This window comes from Thunnus maccoyii, chromosome 5 (assembly GCF_910596095.1).
Source record: "Thunnus maccoyii chromosome 5, fThuMac1.1, whole genome shotgun sequence".
NCBI classification, from domain to species: domain Eukaryota; kingdom Metazoa; phylum Chordata; class Actinopteri; order Scombriformes; family Scombridae; genus Thunnus; species Thunnus maccoyii.
Genome location: NC_056537.1, coordinates 8879054 through 8895892, shown reverse-complemented (window position 1 = coordinate 8895892; position 16839 = coordinate 8879054). Strand labels below are relative to the sequence as shown.

The 16839-nt window shown below is 40.3% G+C and overlaps 1 protein-coding gene across 1 annotated transcript in view; it reads left to right on the top strand.

Annotated features, from left to right (window-relative positions):
* LOC121896916 (unconventional myosin-IXAa-like) overlaps positions 1 to 16839 on the top strand; it is a 158627-nt gene that overhangs the window by 875 nt on the left and 140913 nt on the right. The window lies entirely within an intron of this gene.

The following is a 16839-nucleotide window of genomic DNA, read 5'->3' as shown; positions in this document are numbered from 1 at the left end:
TGCGTATATGTGCAGCTGCAGATGTTAACCTGGTGTATGCTGGACGCCACATCTGGGCTGCAGTTTTGGCACGAACGGTGTCTGTGGTGAGTCTGACACAGTGCAGCAGCGATAAACGTGACGCACTGGTATGAATAAATGGACGGGATACTGTAGAGGCGATCCCTCCAGAGCAGTGATGGGTTCATTGTCGCAGAGGCGGCTGGAGCTCTGAACGGATTTGTGTTTTGTGTCATTTACTCCCTGTTACATTTGAGCTGTGTCGGACAGTTGTGATATTTTTCGTCATGTGTGGGGCGTTTAAGACTGCTTACATCATACTGCTGCCTGATGGGCCATGACTGAGGCTTTATACAGCTGGACACAAGGCTGTTCGGCTGCTGTGCACTCCTAATTCAGCTCTGGTGTTTTGTGTATTGGTATATAAAAGGTACTTTGACATCCTGTTGATCACAACAAACAGCCACTGACTATCCAGTCATAGAAGAGAATTAACCCACTAAATGCCTTTAAACATGTGATTAAGTGTGCAAATACCAAGTCTTTACATTTAACTGCAGTCTGTAGATGAGGATGTTGACCATGTCAGCTTTAAGTTTACAGGGTACTGTATGTACAGTCATGTCAGCTTTATGAATGTAGGCTTTTGAACAGAAAACTGTTGTGTCCCGAACCATTTTGATAAACAATTTTAATTAATAATGCCAAAGATCTGCTGGTTTCAGCATCTCAGATGTGAATATTTGGTGGTTTTATTAGTTTTCTATGATACTGATTTGACTCACTTGACTATTAACTGATATTAAACTAAATATATTTGGGTTTTGGACTGTTAGTTGGTCAAAGAAAGCAATTTGAAGATGTCAGCTTGGGCATTTCTACAGTTTTATGACATTTTAAGGTCTAAATCCGTGAAAAAAGAAGAGAGGAAATATCTAGATCTAGTCAGGATTTAGATAAAATGCAGTCTGGAGATGGAGACGTAGATAATTTAAGTTAAATCTTGCCAGTTTAAAGCATACAATATGTACTATATATGCAGTCAAGTCAACTGTCAAACTGTTGTACACTTAACTGCTTTACAAATTTGAATGTTTTGTGGAGAAAGAGCAGCTACAAAATAAAGGGGTAGAAGAAGAGATGATGTGGTTAAAAGCACAGAATAAGAGCATTAGAGCATACATGACTGAGATTCACTGCTAGAGCTGAAAAGATTAGTCAATTAGTTGATTAGTTGATGGCTCAAAAATCAATCGGCAACAACTTTGATAATCCATTTTAAGAAAAAAAGCCAAAGATTTACTAGTGTCAGCTTCTCAAATGTGAATATTTGCTGGTGTTATTAGTCTTCTATATTTTTGGACTGTTGGTTGGACAAAACCAGCAATTTGAAGTTGTTTATTTGGGCATTTCTACTATTTTATGACCTTTTTAAGGACTAAACAATTAATCGAGAAAATCATTAACATGTCAGTTGCAGCCCTAGTCAAGATTTATATCAACTGTAGTCTGCAAATGAAGGGGTGTTAATCTGCATCAACTTAAAAGGTGCAATATGCGACATTCAGCCCCACTAGATGTCAGTAAACAACTATTTGCTATGTAAAGATATAATGAAGTAATGGCGACCTGAGCAGAGAATGAAGTCACACTAACTCTGTGTGTTGTTATCCGAGCCTCTCTGTTCTTTGTTTTGATAGCCGGTCCGGCCGCGTGTGCATGTTAGCGCATGTGAGTCCCTCGCTGTCCTTCCTGTGGCCGTTTTCAACATGGTGGCCGGGTCACAAAATTTCTCAAATTATAGCTTAACAGTACACTAAAATGTCATCAGCACTGCGTAGTTTGAGCTAAGTTTCGTGAGCAGTGTGTTCAGATGTTACTTTCTTTTTTTTCCATTTTTATTGAGTAAACGAGGCACATTTTGTTTTGGTCTGAGATGCTGGTGCTCTAGTGCGACATCTAGTGGGGCTGAATGTTGTATATTGCATCTTTAAGTATTCAAATGCTAAGTATGTGTCACATTTTGTTTTAGGACACTGAATGTCAAAATAGAGCTGAGAACAGAGAGAAATGGTGCCCTTGTTAAAGACACAGAACAAGTATTTGAGCATAAATGGCCAGTTCAGGTGGATTTACCCAAATCTTTTATCTGATTTAGACACCATCACTCAGTTAAGTGCTTATATGCAGCAACAAAGTGGGTTTGTTGTCAGTCAGCCTTCAGCTAGAGCTGAAATGAAGTTCTCTCAGGCCAGTTGACATGTTAAAACAGGTCTGCATGGCCCTAGACCAGACCATAGTCCCTAAGGTCTAAGTCCACCAGCCCAAATTGGAGAAGTTACCGGGGGGGGGGGTGACCCGCCCTCCTCCTCCTCCTCCTCCTCCTCCTCCAGCTCTGTGGAAGTGCCTGTGTTGAGCAACAGCTTTGAGGAGCCGCGGCTGCATGTGACGAGCCTCTGACGGCCTTTGGCACTTTTCATGAAATACCACAGTGATGCGACTCTCAGGATAAAATCATTACAGGTACATTAAAAAACAGGAAGCATCAGACGAGTGTTTCTCAGCTTTCTGTAGGTGATCTGCAGCCGGAGCTCAGTCAATTTTTTTACAGGCAGCGCCGACTTCCCCCCCCCACACTGCTGTTTCAGTCGGAGAAGTCCCTCATTGCGTTGTCAACTTTGCTGACATTAACATTTCATTCAGGTTATTATGTAAGTGGCAAAGCCTGTGAGAGCAGGACTGAAAACATTGCTTTGACAGCTCCAGCTGCCCAGCGAATGCACCCGTGAACACAGCGGAGCAGCTCAGAAATGCCTCGTTTTTTAACAAGTGACAGATGAAGACGTCATGGCAGAATAACGGTATCCATAGTGATTTTTCTTTTCTGCCTAGTCACAGTCGATTTAAACATCACAACAATAATCACATACTGGGTTAAGGGTGCTGAAACAGCAATAATGTTCATTTGAATAATTCATGTAGAGCGAAAACCTTTAATCCCCTTTTTTTTTTTTTTCAAAGCTGGTCGGAGACACTACAATGCTTACAGAGTCGGCGTTTTCTTTAGTGTTAACACCAACCATCTCTTCTGTTGTTAACCACTGGACCAAACAGTTTGTGACAAGTCTGCCATCAGCTGCTCATTCACAATTTATGAACACAGCTACTCAACGCTACCTCATATCTAAAAATAAGAGAAACCACTCAGTTCATGTCCCGGATGAATGGAGCCTCCATCGAGGTTTAAAGAGAGGCATTTAAAGGCTTAACAGGGTGTGCAAATGATTTGTGTGTGTTCATATTCAAGGAGTGCTATCAATTCAAAAAACAGAAACGTGTGTTATATTACTTTTCAAGAATCTTCACATAAATTTTATGTGGTGCATTGATGACTCAGCAGATCAGAGTTTGATTCTCATGTTGTTTTCACATCTGCAGTTTGGTTTATTTGGACCAAAATGATGCTTTGTAGGCTTTTAGGGCATTTTGAATCCAGTGTTTTTTAGTGCTGTTGAACTGGGAGTCTGGTTTGTTTTCCCCCTTGGTACGATTCGTAAACACAGTAATCATACTCTGGTGCGAAAACAACCATACAGAGACCTTTTTATAGGAAGGAGTCTTGGTCTGGTCACAAACTAATTCTGGAGCGGTTCGTTTGTGGTGATCTGACCTCCATCTGACCGACTATATCTTTGAGCTAAACAGCTCCTGTAGCCAGGTGTGCTGAGCATGCTGGCATGCAGATGAGTGAAATAAACAGTTGCTAGCGGCTAGTCGGAGGACGAACAACAAGTTTACTAATTCGGACCAGAGTGAATGAATTATAGGTTTGAAAACACCATTTTATGATGAAAAGGTAGAAACAAAATGGAGAAGAGGCGTTTTGTACAGTAGTTTTATTTAGGAATAGTTAAGGATTGCTAAGTTTCAAACATTTTCTGAACAAATTCCCTATAAGATAGTTTCCATCGCAGTTGATGATCAGTAGGTCAGAAAAGGACATATTTACTATCACAAAATCCTGCTTTGCTTGAACCGCACCAGACGTAGATGGTGTCGGTCCAGTTGTTTAGTCCGCACCAGAGTTTGATTGACAGCTTTCACACCTGAACAAATGCTTTAGTTTGAACTGATGGAGACATTTTTGATGTGAAAGCACCTTTAGTTCAAATAGCACGCCTTGGACAGAAAGATTTGGACATGATGACACTGACTTACACCTAAAGATCACTGATTTATCTCTGTAAAATAAAGATGTTTCCTAGGTCAAACTGTACAGTTACAGTTAATGTGGCGTAACTCCTCTTTATTTCTTTGAGGGAAAAACATCTGGCCTGTTTGATCTCACAGCTGACCTTTTTTTTTCATATTAACTGACATCCAATCAGCTCTGATGATGATGATGATGATGATGTCTGTATTGGATCATGGAGATAAGCTCATCAGCAGATTTAAGGAGGGGCTGAAGAGCTCATCTACTGTCAATCCACAAGCCCACTGACCTGCATTTTTCTGTTTTGTCAACCACTTGAACTGACGGTGGTTTTATTGTAGGAAGCCGGGTTGCCACTGGATCCCGGTGTCGTTGTCTGAGCGGTCAAATCAAGCGCTCAAGGCTTCCTGTAAGACAATACCAGGGTGAGGTAAATGTTTCACATACCGTGCTGCTATATGCATCTCTAACCAGGTGTATTTATAGAGCTGTACACAATGGTGGTAGTGGTGTGTGGGGTATCTTAAATAGCATCTGTCATTGTCCCGACACAGGCAAGAGGACTTGAGGAGATACTACAGAGAGGTAGTCAGGTTTCTATTGTTGTCGTTGGTGTTTGTCAGAGAAAACCTGCAAAAAATGAAAGTTGCCTGAATCCCTGTAATGTTTTTTTAATGGATTAATTCAGATTTTTTGAGGCATTATTCTGTTTTGTTAACATTTAAGGAAGATTGGCTGATCAATGAGGTCTTTTAGAAAAGCAACATTCATCTCCCTCACACTTTTTTTTTTTTTAACATATTTGAGTTTTATTTCATTTTTTTATTAATTTAAAGGAAACTTTAAACACTGTTATATTACTTATCAGTGATATTTAATGCAGACTAGGAGTATAACTATTTACTCTTCGTCTGTACCCATTTTACTTCAGCCTGTGTCATTGTTAGTGATTTCCCAGCATGCCTTTCAACATCTCCCAGAGAACGTGCACAGTATGATCTGGTTGCATCGGGCTGCGGGTTTTATGTGTCGTTGGGGTGAGCCGTAATGATTGTGGAGTGAGAATTTTTTCCAGCTTAGAAAAAAATAAAAAAGACTCAGCCCTCATTCAAAAACAACCAGTCATGTGGCTGCATTGCATTCTGGACTATTGAGGCCTCAGTCGGCGGAGAGAAACTGGCTCCTGTTCTCTGATGTATTTGTCACTGTGCTGTTTAGTGTTTGCTCTTTGATTCTACGTTTTTCTTATTGTCAACAAATCCCATGAAAAGAGCCTGAAACCATTAATTATTTGGCATTTTTGCTAAAAAAAAACAAACTTAAAGGATTAATCAATTATCACATAGTTAATATTCTGTCAATCGATTAATCAACTAATTGTTTCAGCTCCAGTCACTTTACTTTGTCCACAGCTGGTCATATTATCCTAGCTTGTCTGGGATTCGACGTGTCCTTTAGTTTGCTCCCGACAAATACACACACACACACACACACAAACACAGCTGCACTGAAATAAAATCAGGCATTTTAACATCTGAAAAGGATCCTGCATACCTCTTGAATATACTGCTGATACACTGCTGCTGTTTATGCTGCCAGTTGAGGCCGTGGAGTATAAAGAGAGCTGGATACAGCGTTGGAGTTGCTCAGTGGCGCATGAAGCCAAAAAAGCCACTTCCTGCTGTAAAGAAATTAACTGGATGTTGCTCACGCTTCCTGATTGAGCATGTGCACCAGAGACTTCCGGCTAACTTCCGGTTTAGTCCTCCGCTAACTTGAATGGGGATAAAATAATTCGATCATGCGGCTCTTCTAGACTTTGCAAATGTAATCAGACTGAATGAATCTAATTCTGATAGTGAAACGAGTCATTTCACAGGGGTTGTGACGCTGACAGCTGCTCCTTTTCCTATGATCGTGTGCGGGGAAAAAATGCTTTTTGGGCCTAAGGTGGACCTGGAAGTTGTATTTCCACGGTTTGGCTGCTATGTCAAATTGGTTTCAAAGCTCGGTGCACTTCCTGGGGGCTTTCCTGAGGCGGCCTGGTGACCTCCTGACCTTTGTGACACTCATGTGACATGAAGACTGAAAGTGTTTTTGTCACAGTGTTGTTGATGTTCTGATAGACAGTGAAGTCCGTCTTATTGACCACAATCTTAATAACACACAACTTCACCCACACACGTTTACTCCTTTTTAAAGCTTTCATCCACAGTCGAGGTTAATTGATAAACACATTTCCCTTGTAAGGTTTTACATATTCTTTAGAGAATAACACTCAAAAACTGAAAAAGACAGCCTGCTTGCTCTTGTGCGGCTGTCCGATGATATTAAAATCACTTTCACTTTTTCCACAGTCTCCTTCAAAGGCGTCTCTGCAGCACAATATGTGTCACTGGCGCAGATTGTTAGCACGATAGCAGACGTCTTTTTAATTCCAACATGGCTTGATTCTTAACAGGGTGCAGCTGTTTGTTATTCCTTCAGCTGTTCAAAGCAGGGCCTTCGGTGAATTTCTGCATCCATTATCGCTTCTCACATCCTTGTATTATTCATTTAACCTCGTGCTATGGCTGTCACTGCTTTAGGCATAAACACCTTTTAAAAGAATCTTCTCCTCATGCAAATAAACGTGTGTTAGTGTTCTTGCTGAAGTTACTTTGACAGAGTATTGGAGCACTTGGTCAGATTGTGTTTCTTGCAACAGGCAGCAGCTGGTGAGGGCATGGATCAGTCCTCTGGCACCGCCGGGGGGCAAAGAGCAGCCAGCAGAATCGACTCGCTCCCCTCCGTCCTGCTTGGCTGGTTACAGATGGAGAGATAGAGACTGGGATGTTTAAGAGAAGGAGTGAAGGCATTTAAACATGTTGAGGGATTCCTTTTAAATCAACCAGCAAACAGTAGGGCCCTGCCTGAAGATTAGGACTTTGCATCTAGCAGGGCAACGTTGCTAAAAAGAAGTCAGGGCAAGAAAGACAATCAGTTAGATGTTTAGATTGATTATCTAAGATTATCCACTATATTTAGATGTATATAGAGAGTGAGCACACACAACATGTTGAACTAATCCCTCATTGCACAAGAAAACTGTGCACGAATCAGGAAGTCAGTCTGTGACTTGATGTCTGACAATGAATAGTTTGGGTAATGATTTTAGAATTAAATGTGACTAATTGGTTTGATTAAAACCTGTTTGCTCGGATTTCTTGGCAAGTCTAACTTCTTTTCAGCAATGTTGACGCATTCACAGATATCAGCAATGAATCTGGTGAGGATAACGGTGCAATGATTGAAAGTAACGTCGGCCAAAATGGCAAAAGTAAGACCCAGGTCATATGAAAATGGAATTTCCCTACGGGTCTTGCTACTTTATCTCCCTCTTCTTGTCCACTTCTGGGGGGTTTAGTGTTCAGAGAGCCCATCCACATGACCCCCAGTCCGAGCGTTAAGCCAGCAGTCATCTGCCCTGCTGACGTGTCTTTGATCAGTTCTCTGAATCCCTGAAAGCCACAGCTGACCCCCGTGCTCAGAAGTCCGTGGACTGTGGCAAGCAAAGGGAATTTCCCTGCAGTCATCAATAAAAATATAACGTTAATCGTTTTGTTTACTAACTCAGGAGACTATTTTTTATTGTTTGGAAGATGAGTTGAGCAGCTGAGCGCAACCAGAAGCCAAACCACAACTGACATGGCTGGACGTCGTCTGAGGAACCCGCAGAAAACAATAGCAGGAGGTTTAGAGGATGTGATGCTAACATGTACTGAGAACACTAAAATTCCTATTTCGTCCATTGGCTCTGATCTTAATTGGCAAAAAAGTGCAAGAAATTTGAGGGAAAACCGTAAGAGACCATCCCGAAAGCTTTCTTGTGCCTCTCTCGGTTGAACGTGCAACTTAAAGTGCTTCAGTGAATTCAGGTGGTCAGTATTAGCTCTCTGTCTGCGGCTAATGCTGACGTTTGCATTGTTTCTCTCACTGTGTTTCCAGCAGATTGATGGAGCTGTTTCTCAGATTGACAGATCTAGCGCAGGCAGCCACTCTCCCCTAAAGCCTGCCAGAGTCTGCCTGTAAAAATGCTTCAGAGGGTAAATCAGTAGTAAGAAAAACTCTCGCCCCTCTGCAATTAGCACCGTGTCATTTTGGGGTTCAGAGGCAGCCCAAATTGTCACATCTCACTTGTGTCTGTGGTTCAGTTCTTAAACATTTCTGACAGGGTGCCTGCAGACTCGGGGAGGCTGCGTTACTCAGTGCTCATGTCACTTCCCTGAAAGCTGAATTACTGTCTTTAATAAGTGCTTGTCTCATATTTGTGCCGTCTGGATGAGGTTGAACCGGCCCGTGCTGTCAGTTAGCCTGCGAGCAGCGTCTGGTTTCAGTCACCGTGGACTGGCTGCGGGTTGGGAGTCGAAGCCAAATGACGCCCTGCCGAAGAGCGCTGGCAGATGACACACACGCGAGAGGAATTTGAATACATGCACAACACGGCAGACAGGCAAGACAAGCGTGTGACCTACTGTCTGCCACTGCTTTGTTGCAATATGCTGTTGGCAGTGTGTGTGTGTGTGTGTGTGTGTGTGTGTGTGTGTGTGTGTGTGTGCGTGTGTGTGTGTGTGTGACAGAGAGAGTGGCCAGAGCTAGAACAAAGCAGTCTGCGACCAGAGGACTTGGGTGTGGCACTCTCAGTTTGATGGAGCACCAATGAAGTCCGCTCTCTCTTTTTCTCTCTCTTCTTACCCCCATTTGTTCATGTGTTGTGCTCGGTATCAAACCTCAATACTTTTTCACCAAAATGTGTTTGAATTGTTGCACAGAGGATCGAAACTGTCAAGTATCAAAGCGTCTGGTGGTTTATCAGGTTTTGTTTACAGATCAGATATCAGCTATTTCCTGAATCCAGTCATTTTTGCAATTTTCTGTATTGATCTATTTCAGCGAAGTTCATTTGGGCTGTTAGAACAAAAAAAGGGTTTATATTCTTACATGACATTTGAGTAAGTTATTGAAAAAACTATGATTTTAGTATTGGCACTGGTATTGACAAGTATGAAAACTAGAGCTGCAACAATAAGTCGATCACCAGAAATTGAATCGTCAACTATTTTGATAATCGATTAATTGTTTCGAGTCACTTTTTAAGGAAAAATGCTACAATTCTCTTGTTGCAGCTTCTAAAATGTGAATATTTTCTGGTGTATTTAGTTCTCTATGAGCGTAAACTGAGTACCTTTGGGTTGTGAGATGTATTTTAGGTTGCATCTTGAGCTTTAGGAAACATTTTTCACCATTTTCTGGCATTTTAAAGATCAAATGACAAATTGAAATAATCAACGGATTAAGAGATAATGAAAATAATCTTTAGTTGCAGCCCTAATCAAAACATGTCAAATGATACCCGGCCTCATTCATTTGTATTTCTTTGTTCGTTTTCCTGCACGTCTCTCTCTCTCTTCTCATCTCTTTCTCTGTGTCTCTCTTTCTCTCTCTCTCTGCTAAAAGCTTAGTCATTCTGCCAAGGTTGTCTGAAAGTTGCTCTGTCCTGCCGTCTGTCCTACTTTGACGTGCGACTCTAAAATGGGACGCCACAAAACGAATATAGCAGGTAGAAACTGTTGGTTCAGTGGCTCAAAGTCACACAGCAGTTTCGGACGTTGCAGATATTTTCTCCTCCGTCTCACTTTCTTCTGAATGTTTCTTGTCACTGTCCTGTCCTGCGATGTAAAAGGTTTTTCTACTCAGGATGAGATGAGAGTGGCAGCTAATTTGCCTGAAATGTAAATAACCCACTCTTATCTTATCTCAGTTAAATGTTGCCTGTTCGGTTTAAACGGGCCTTTTGAGTCATATGGCACATAAAACAGTCAGCGTCCTTCTTTATTCTTCATCAGGATCCTCATTAAATGATGATTTCTTTATTAAAAACAAAAGCTAGGAAATAAATGATTAATCGATCAGCAGAAAATCAATCGCCAGCCATTTTGATTCTGATTGGATTATTTTTTAAAACATTAATCACGCAAAAATGCAGAACCTTTGCTGTTTCCAGCCTCTCAAATGTGAAGATTTTCTGTTTTCAAATGTTTTATATCACGGAAAACCGAATTATTTTGGATTTAGGACAGTTGGTCTGTCAAAATAAGACGTTGAACGCGTCGCCTTTCTGACATTTTTAGACTAAATGAATCATTTAATTTAAAAATAATCAGCAGATTATTTGATAGTTGCAGCCCTGAAGCAGGTTAACAGCAGTCCGCATTGTCTTTTTCAGGATCCTCTAACTGAATTTCTTGTTGACTTGTTGGACTCCATGAACATGCGCCATAAGAATAAAGATGTACAGCAACCGTGCTTTCAACTCCGTCTGTGTTATTCTGGCTACTTCTTCTTGTTTTTAACATCATTATGCTAGTAAAGCAATCAGTAGGTGATGTATCTGGATGTGCAGGGGTTCAATGATCGTTCTCTCTCCTTTCTCTACTACAGTTCATTCATTCATTCATCCATTCATCCATCCATTCATCCATTCATCCATTCATCCACTCTCGTAGTGCTGTAAATGCCTCTTCATCCTTCCCTGACAGGCAGCAGTTGCTAGGAGCTCAGACTCTCTCTGATAGAAGCAGCAAACAATAAGGGTCACTGCTGAAGAGCTTCTCAAAGGTGTTTTGCTGTATTTATTAGCAGCAGCTTCAGGTAAGAATCGTTCTTGTTGTTGTTTAGACCAGACTCTGTTAAACCTGATCAACAGAGACATAGTTTTCTGTTCAGTGTTTGCTGCTTTACAGTTTTCTTAACATTTTACGTTTACGTTGAAACATTTATAACATCTCCAGGTTGTTGTGTTCTTTCTTTTATTTCTCTGTTGTCGACAATATATAAAAAGATTAAAATACTGCAAAACTGAACGATACAATATTAATGGAAACAATCTTTAATTTGGCTTCAGTTGCTTGAAATATTTGCTGATTTGTCATAAGTCAAAACAACAGAAACTATAGCTGAAATTATTTGTCTTTTAATTGATTAATCAACAGAACATTAATTGTCAACTATTTTGATAATGGATTGATCTTCCTTTTTGTTTTTTATTTTTGTAAAAATGGCAAATGTGAATATTTGCTGGTTTTCATAGTCTTATAGTAAATTTAATATCTTTTGGTTTTGGACTGTTGGTTAGACATAACAAGACATGAATATGTCAACTTTGGGGAAATGACAAAATGGCAGTTTTTAACTAATTAGTTTATTATTAATTAGAGCTGCAATGATTAATCAATCATTTAATCAGGAATTTTGATAATGGCACAAATCATTTTAGTCATTTTTTTAAGTGAAAATACCAAATATCAGCTGGTTGCAGCTTCTCAAATGTGAAGATTTGAAGCTTCTCTTTGTCAAACATGAATATCTTTGGATTCTTGGACTGTTGATCGGACAAAACAAAACAAGATACGAGCTCTAAGAAATTATAACAGGCCTTTTCCCCAATTTTCTCACATTTTATAGATCAAACAATTCATCGATGAATCTAGGAATAGTCAGTGATGTAATCAGTAATGAAAACAATCTTTAACCCTAGTAGAAACAAATAGGCACTTGTATGTATTATATTACCTGCCCGCTTCAAGAATCTAATAAAATAACAAAGACACAAAGGCAACAAAGAGGTGCAAGATATGTAAACAAACACAACATGGCTCAAGGTAAACAGATGACTAACAGCTTAAAGGGACAGTGCAGGATGTACGTTGCACGTGTAGATGATGAAAGAGAAGCTGCACTTAATAGTTTTTGGGGGAAATGTACAGTCTGTAACCATCAAAGATACAGCAATGTTAATGAATCGCTCTGTTCCCTCGGAGGCAGCACAAGCTCTCTGGAATAATAAGCAGAGCTGAGCAGCAGCAAGACAGTCTCATCTGGAACAATGATGAAAGCTGCTCATGTAAAACGAGCTGCGGTCGGAGAGCCCTAATTGGCTGGTGACAACGAAGGGAGGCGGGTGATTGGCTCGTTGTTTCCGAGTAGCCGCAATGTGGTTGGCTGTTGTCATGGTGCTGAAAAGTCTCAGCAGAGAGTGTGTGTGTGTGTGTGTATGTGTATGTGTGTGTATAAACAGCACTGAGAGTGCATCTGTGACAGTGAGATGACAGTTTGTGTGTGTGTGTGTGTGTGTGTGTGTGTGTGTGTTTTAAAAAGTGTAGGTCAAGGTGAGCACAGTGGGATTTAATTTAGTCAGAGCAGGGTGTGAAAGCCAGCCTGCTGTGGCTACATGGGTGTGAATGAAGGGTCTTTGAGTCATGACACACTCTACCAAACACACACACACAACTAATAACTTGTGTCCACATTCACGTCTCCTCGGAGATCGAACGTCGTCTCCCTGTCTGTATTAAATTCACTGATATTTTATGATATTTTTCTACTATTTATCAAGTATTTCTGTTGTTTCCCTGCCATGAAAGCAAGACAGCAATGACATGCAACATGTAAAGTACTTGGTTTAGAATATCACCTGTACAGTTTAGCAGTAAGTGCTGCATCTGTGTAGTTTATAATCTGCAATTTTTGCTCACATTATATCAGAGAAATGTTTATTTTAATTTACTAGATTTTTCAGCCATGTTAGCAGTGTGGCTTTATAGCGATGACACTGTCAGTCGGTCTGTTAATCCACTTCCATCTCTACAACTATTGGATGGATTTCCATGAAATTTTGTACAGACATTCATGGTCCTCAGAGGATGAATCCCACTGACTTTGGTGATCCCCTGACTTTTTCTAGTGCCACGATGAGGTTCACATTTGTGATTCAGAGGGAAATATCTTGACAACTGTTGGACAGATTGCCATGAAATTTGCTGCATATATTCAGGGTCTTTACAGGAAACATTTGAATGACTTTGGTGTAGGGCCATCATCAGGTCAAAATTACAGTTTGGTCAATACTTAAGTTTGTGACCAAATACTGACAATGCTAATGACCTTCCCATCAGTTGTTTTATTGCTAATTGGTAAATGTTAGCACACTAACAGGCTAAAGGAACCTGATAAATATTAACTACAAAACATCAACATCACAGCATTTGGAAGCAACGCCAGACTCTGAGCTAATTGCTACAGTTCAGCCTCAGAGAGCCGTTACATTTAGTTTCTTGTGTTGTTGTTGTTGTATTGTTTGTTGCACCAGTCCCTTACATTTATATGAGGATAAAAAAAACTTCATGAACACATAACAGCTTTGAAAAAATGACCATATATATGAATCAACACCTCTCTGTCATAGTCTCAACAGAAGTATTACTTCAAAGGTGAGTATTTATTGTAGGTAGGGTTGCAACAAGCGATTAAGCTCATGACCAGTTAATCGCTCTGTTATTTTTTCGATTAATTGATTAATTATTTAGTCCATAAAATGTCCTGATTGTAAAACAAAACAAAACAGGCAGAGAAGCAGAGAAAAGCAGCGAATGATATCATTTAAGAAGCTGAAAACAGAGAATCTTTGGTGTTTTTTCTCAATAAATGTCTTAAATAATTAGTCGATTATAAAAATTGTTGATGTTTAAATTTCTGTTGATTGACTACTGATGTTTCCATGCAGGGTTGTTGTGTTTGATAATATACCGTGATGCCCCCACCCACTGACAATCACTGGAGATTGATTTGTGTCATCACAATGTGTGGTTGTGTGTGTGTGTGTGTGTGTGTGTGTGTGTGTGTGTGTGTGTGTGTGTCTTTTTTTTAAAACAAAACATGGTGTGAATGGGGACTCTTCTTCTTGTCTTTTATGTATCATAGTGAAACCAACAGGGGATCTTTGCCAAACGAAACTTGTTACTTCCTGTGTGAAGACGAGGGTTCCCACCGTTGCTCTTTAGAAAAAATGTGTTAAGAATCAGTGATGGTTTTTCCAAAACACACTGGTGCTTTGAAAATATGGGAGATCATTTGCACAATTCTGTCTATTTTGTTTTAATTATCCCCTTTAAATTATTTTATTATTGTCTTCATTGCTTAATGTTAAATTCTGTGGGGGGTTTTTGTACCACATTTGGACAAATAGCAAGAGACATATACTTATATGAAAATCTAAAGCATCATTTCTTCAGATTCTTTATTCATTACACTTGTCTACATACTTAAAATCAAAACTCCAGGGAGCCGAGTGTTCATTATTGTAGGAAATTTAAATCTCCCACCTCTTCAGTCCATCTCCGCCTGACTGACAGTTGATTAGGTGGTCGAGACAGAGGAGGGAGGCAGAGCAGCTGCCGCCAGAGAGAAAACAATCAGCGAGTCACACACTGGCCTCTTAAGTGGATTTGGTGGCTGGAAGATGGAGGGAGGGAGGGAGGGAGGGAGGGAAGGAGGGAGGGGGAGGGGAGACAGCGTCTGCGCTACATGTCTAGATCGCCTTGTGGACTCTGTGTGTATGTGTGTGATTGGATGTGCCTCTTGTTTTTCAAGATGCGCGTGTGTGTTGCCAGTTCTGCGCAGTGATTTTGGTTTTGCCAGCAAAAATGTTGGACGTTTGTGTGTGTACGATGAAATTTTAATGATCCATGTTGGGAAAATGGGTCATTTCACCAGCAAATTTAATAAGATGCAGTCGAGACATCGATGATTTTAACAAAAAAATTAAACCTATTGTGCAATTAATAACAGCAAAGGGAGATTATAGGATGAAGTATGAAAGATCAATACAAATATATATTAAAAACAAACAAAAAAGTTTATTAAAAATTGAAAATGTATAGGATAAGATGAACCTTATTGATCCCACATGGGGAAATTAAAGCATCAGAGCAGCTAAGAAGGAAATGCAAAACAAATGCACCAAAATTAAAAGTATATGAGTGTCATTTATAAAATATATTACATGATTCAAGAAATTATAACTAATATTTCTACCAAGCGGACATTTCCAGTATTTTGACTATTACAATGTGTGTCTGTGATACTTTTTATTTATCTTAATCTGAACCCTTACTGATGAAATGGGAGAATCATTGCAGTGTTTACAGAGAGAAAGTTTAGATTTATTGGTGCATTTCAAACATTTGTGATTGGTGCACAAGAGCCATGATTCAGTACGGTAGGAACATCTTTGATACAGCAGTGAAAACAGATAAAAAAAGAAAGGAAACGATCACATTTGCGAATTACGACAGTTGAGACAGACTGGCTGAAGATGAATTCAGGTGCGGCAAATGGTTCAGCGTGTTTTATTGTTTCTGTTTCCAGAGAGATGATGTCGCTGCACCCTTTTTTTTTCTCCTATTACCTCCTTTTCAGGGCTGTAATATACAGCAGAAAACATTAAAAGTCGGACCTGTTGGCTGTGTCTGTCACTTGCATGTGTGTGTTGTTGATCTGAACTTTCATCACGTTCTCATCAGGAGTTGTTGCCGCAGCACATTATGACGCTGCCTGTGGCTGCTTTGTTTTTACGTGTGTGTGTGTGTGCGTGTGTGTGTGTGTGAAGCTGGTGAGGGTTTGTGGTCATTTTTTAAAGGAAGTGAAGAGTGCTCTGCCTCTATGTCACTCAACTCTCAGCAGCTACAGCAAGTAAATCCACTCAGGTAGTGTTAACAGGCAACTAGAAATTAATAATTATTAAATATATTTAAGTTCTTTAATCTCTTTTCTCTCTTCACTCTGTCTTTCAGTTAGATGCAGCCAAATATTAATATCATGCTTAAGCAGAAAGGGCCTGAGAACTTGAAAAACAACATCACAATATGTTTTTCTCGCATTTCTTTTCACATAAACTCCCAGCAGATTTTCTCCTTCACCTTCCTGTCTTCATATTGTCTGTATCTGACTCTTTACGCAGTACGTTCCACACGAGCAAAGTGTGCCAGTTCACCGTGAGGGCCCTCGTGGTGAAGCAGACTTCCTCTCTATTACCATCCATCCGTACATGATTTATTGATGAGGATCTAATCGACTTTTTTGTTCCTAGAGCGGATTCACGCACACGTCTTTTGTATTATTCATCTCTGCGTGGTCATGTGTGTGTGTGAAAATTTACACTATAGAGCGGCTTGTGTGTGTGTGTATGATTCCATGTTTATGACTTGAGATGACATGGTTATGGTTGCACGCAGCTTGTGCATAATCATGTTTGTGTGTGTTTGTGTGTGTGTGTGTGTGTGTGTGTTGGAGCACCTTTGGTCCCACCCTGCTTTTTGAAACATGCCCTTAGGCTCATCCTTGATAGAGATGCGTTTGGCCTAACGGCTGCATTCTTGGGACTAAATGGAGTGTACCTAATCCACGTCATTGATACCCGCACACACACAGACACACACACACACACACACAGACACACACACACTCACGCAGAGCTCATATCTTCCCTCAAGGCCTTCTGTGCAGAAAGCAGACTGGTGGCCGATGCTGCGGACCGACCCTCAGTCGTCTCTGCGAAGCTTCACTCGCTCTTTAAAATGTCATCATGGATGTGATGCGTCCAAATGTTAACGTCCCAATCAGCAATAGCCGTTGGCTGCGTAGCCTCATTACGGCATTAAAAGCATATTTCTCTGACATCATCTGTTGGGATTTGGCACAAGAACAGCTGTGAAATTTGACACCACTTTTTGTCCTTTTCCCTTCTCTCT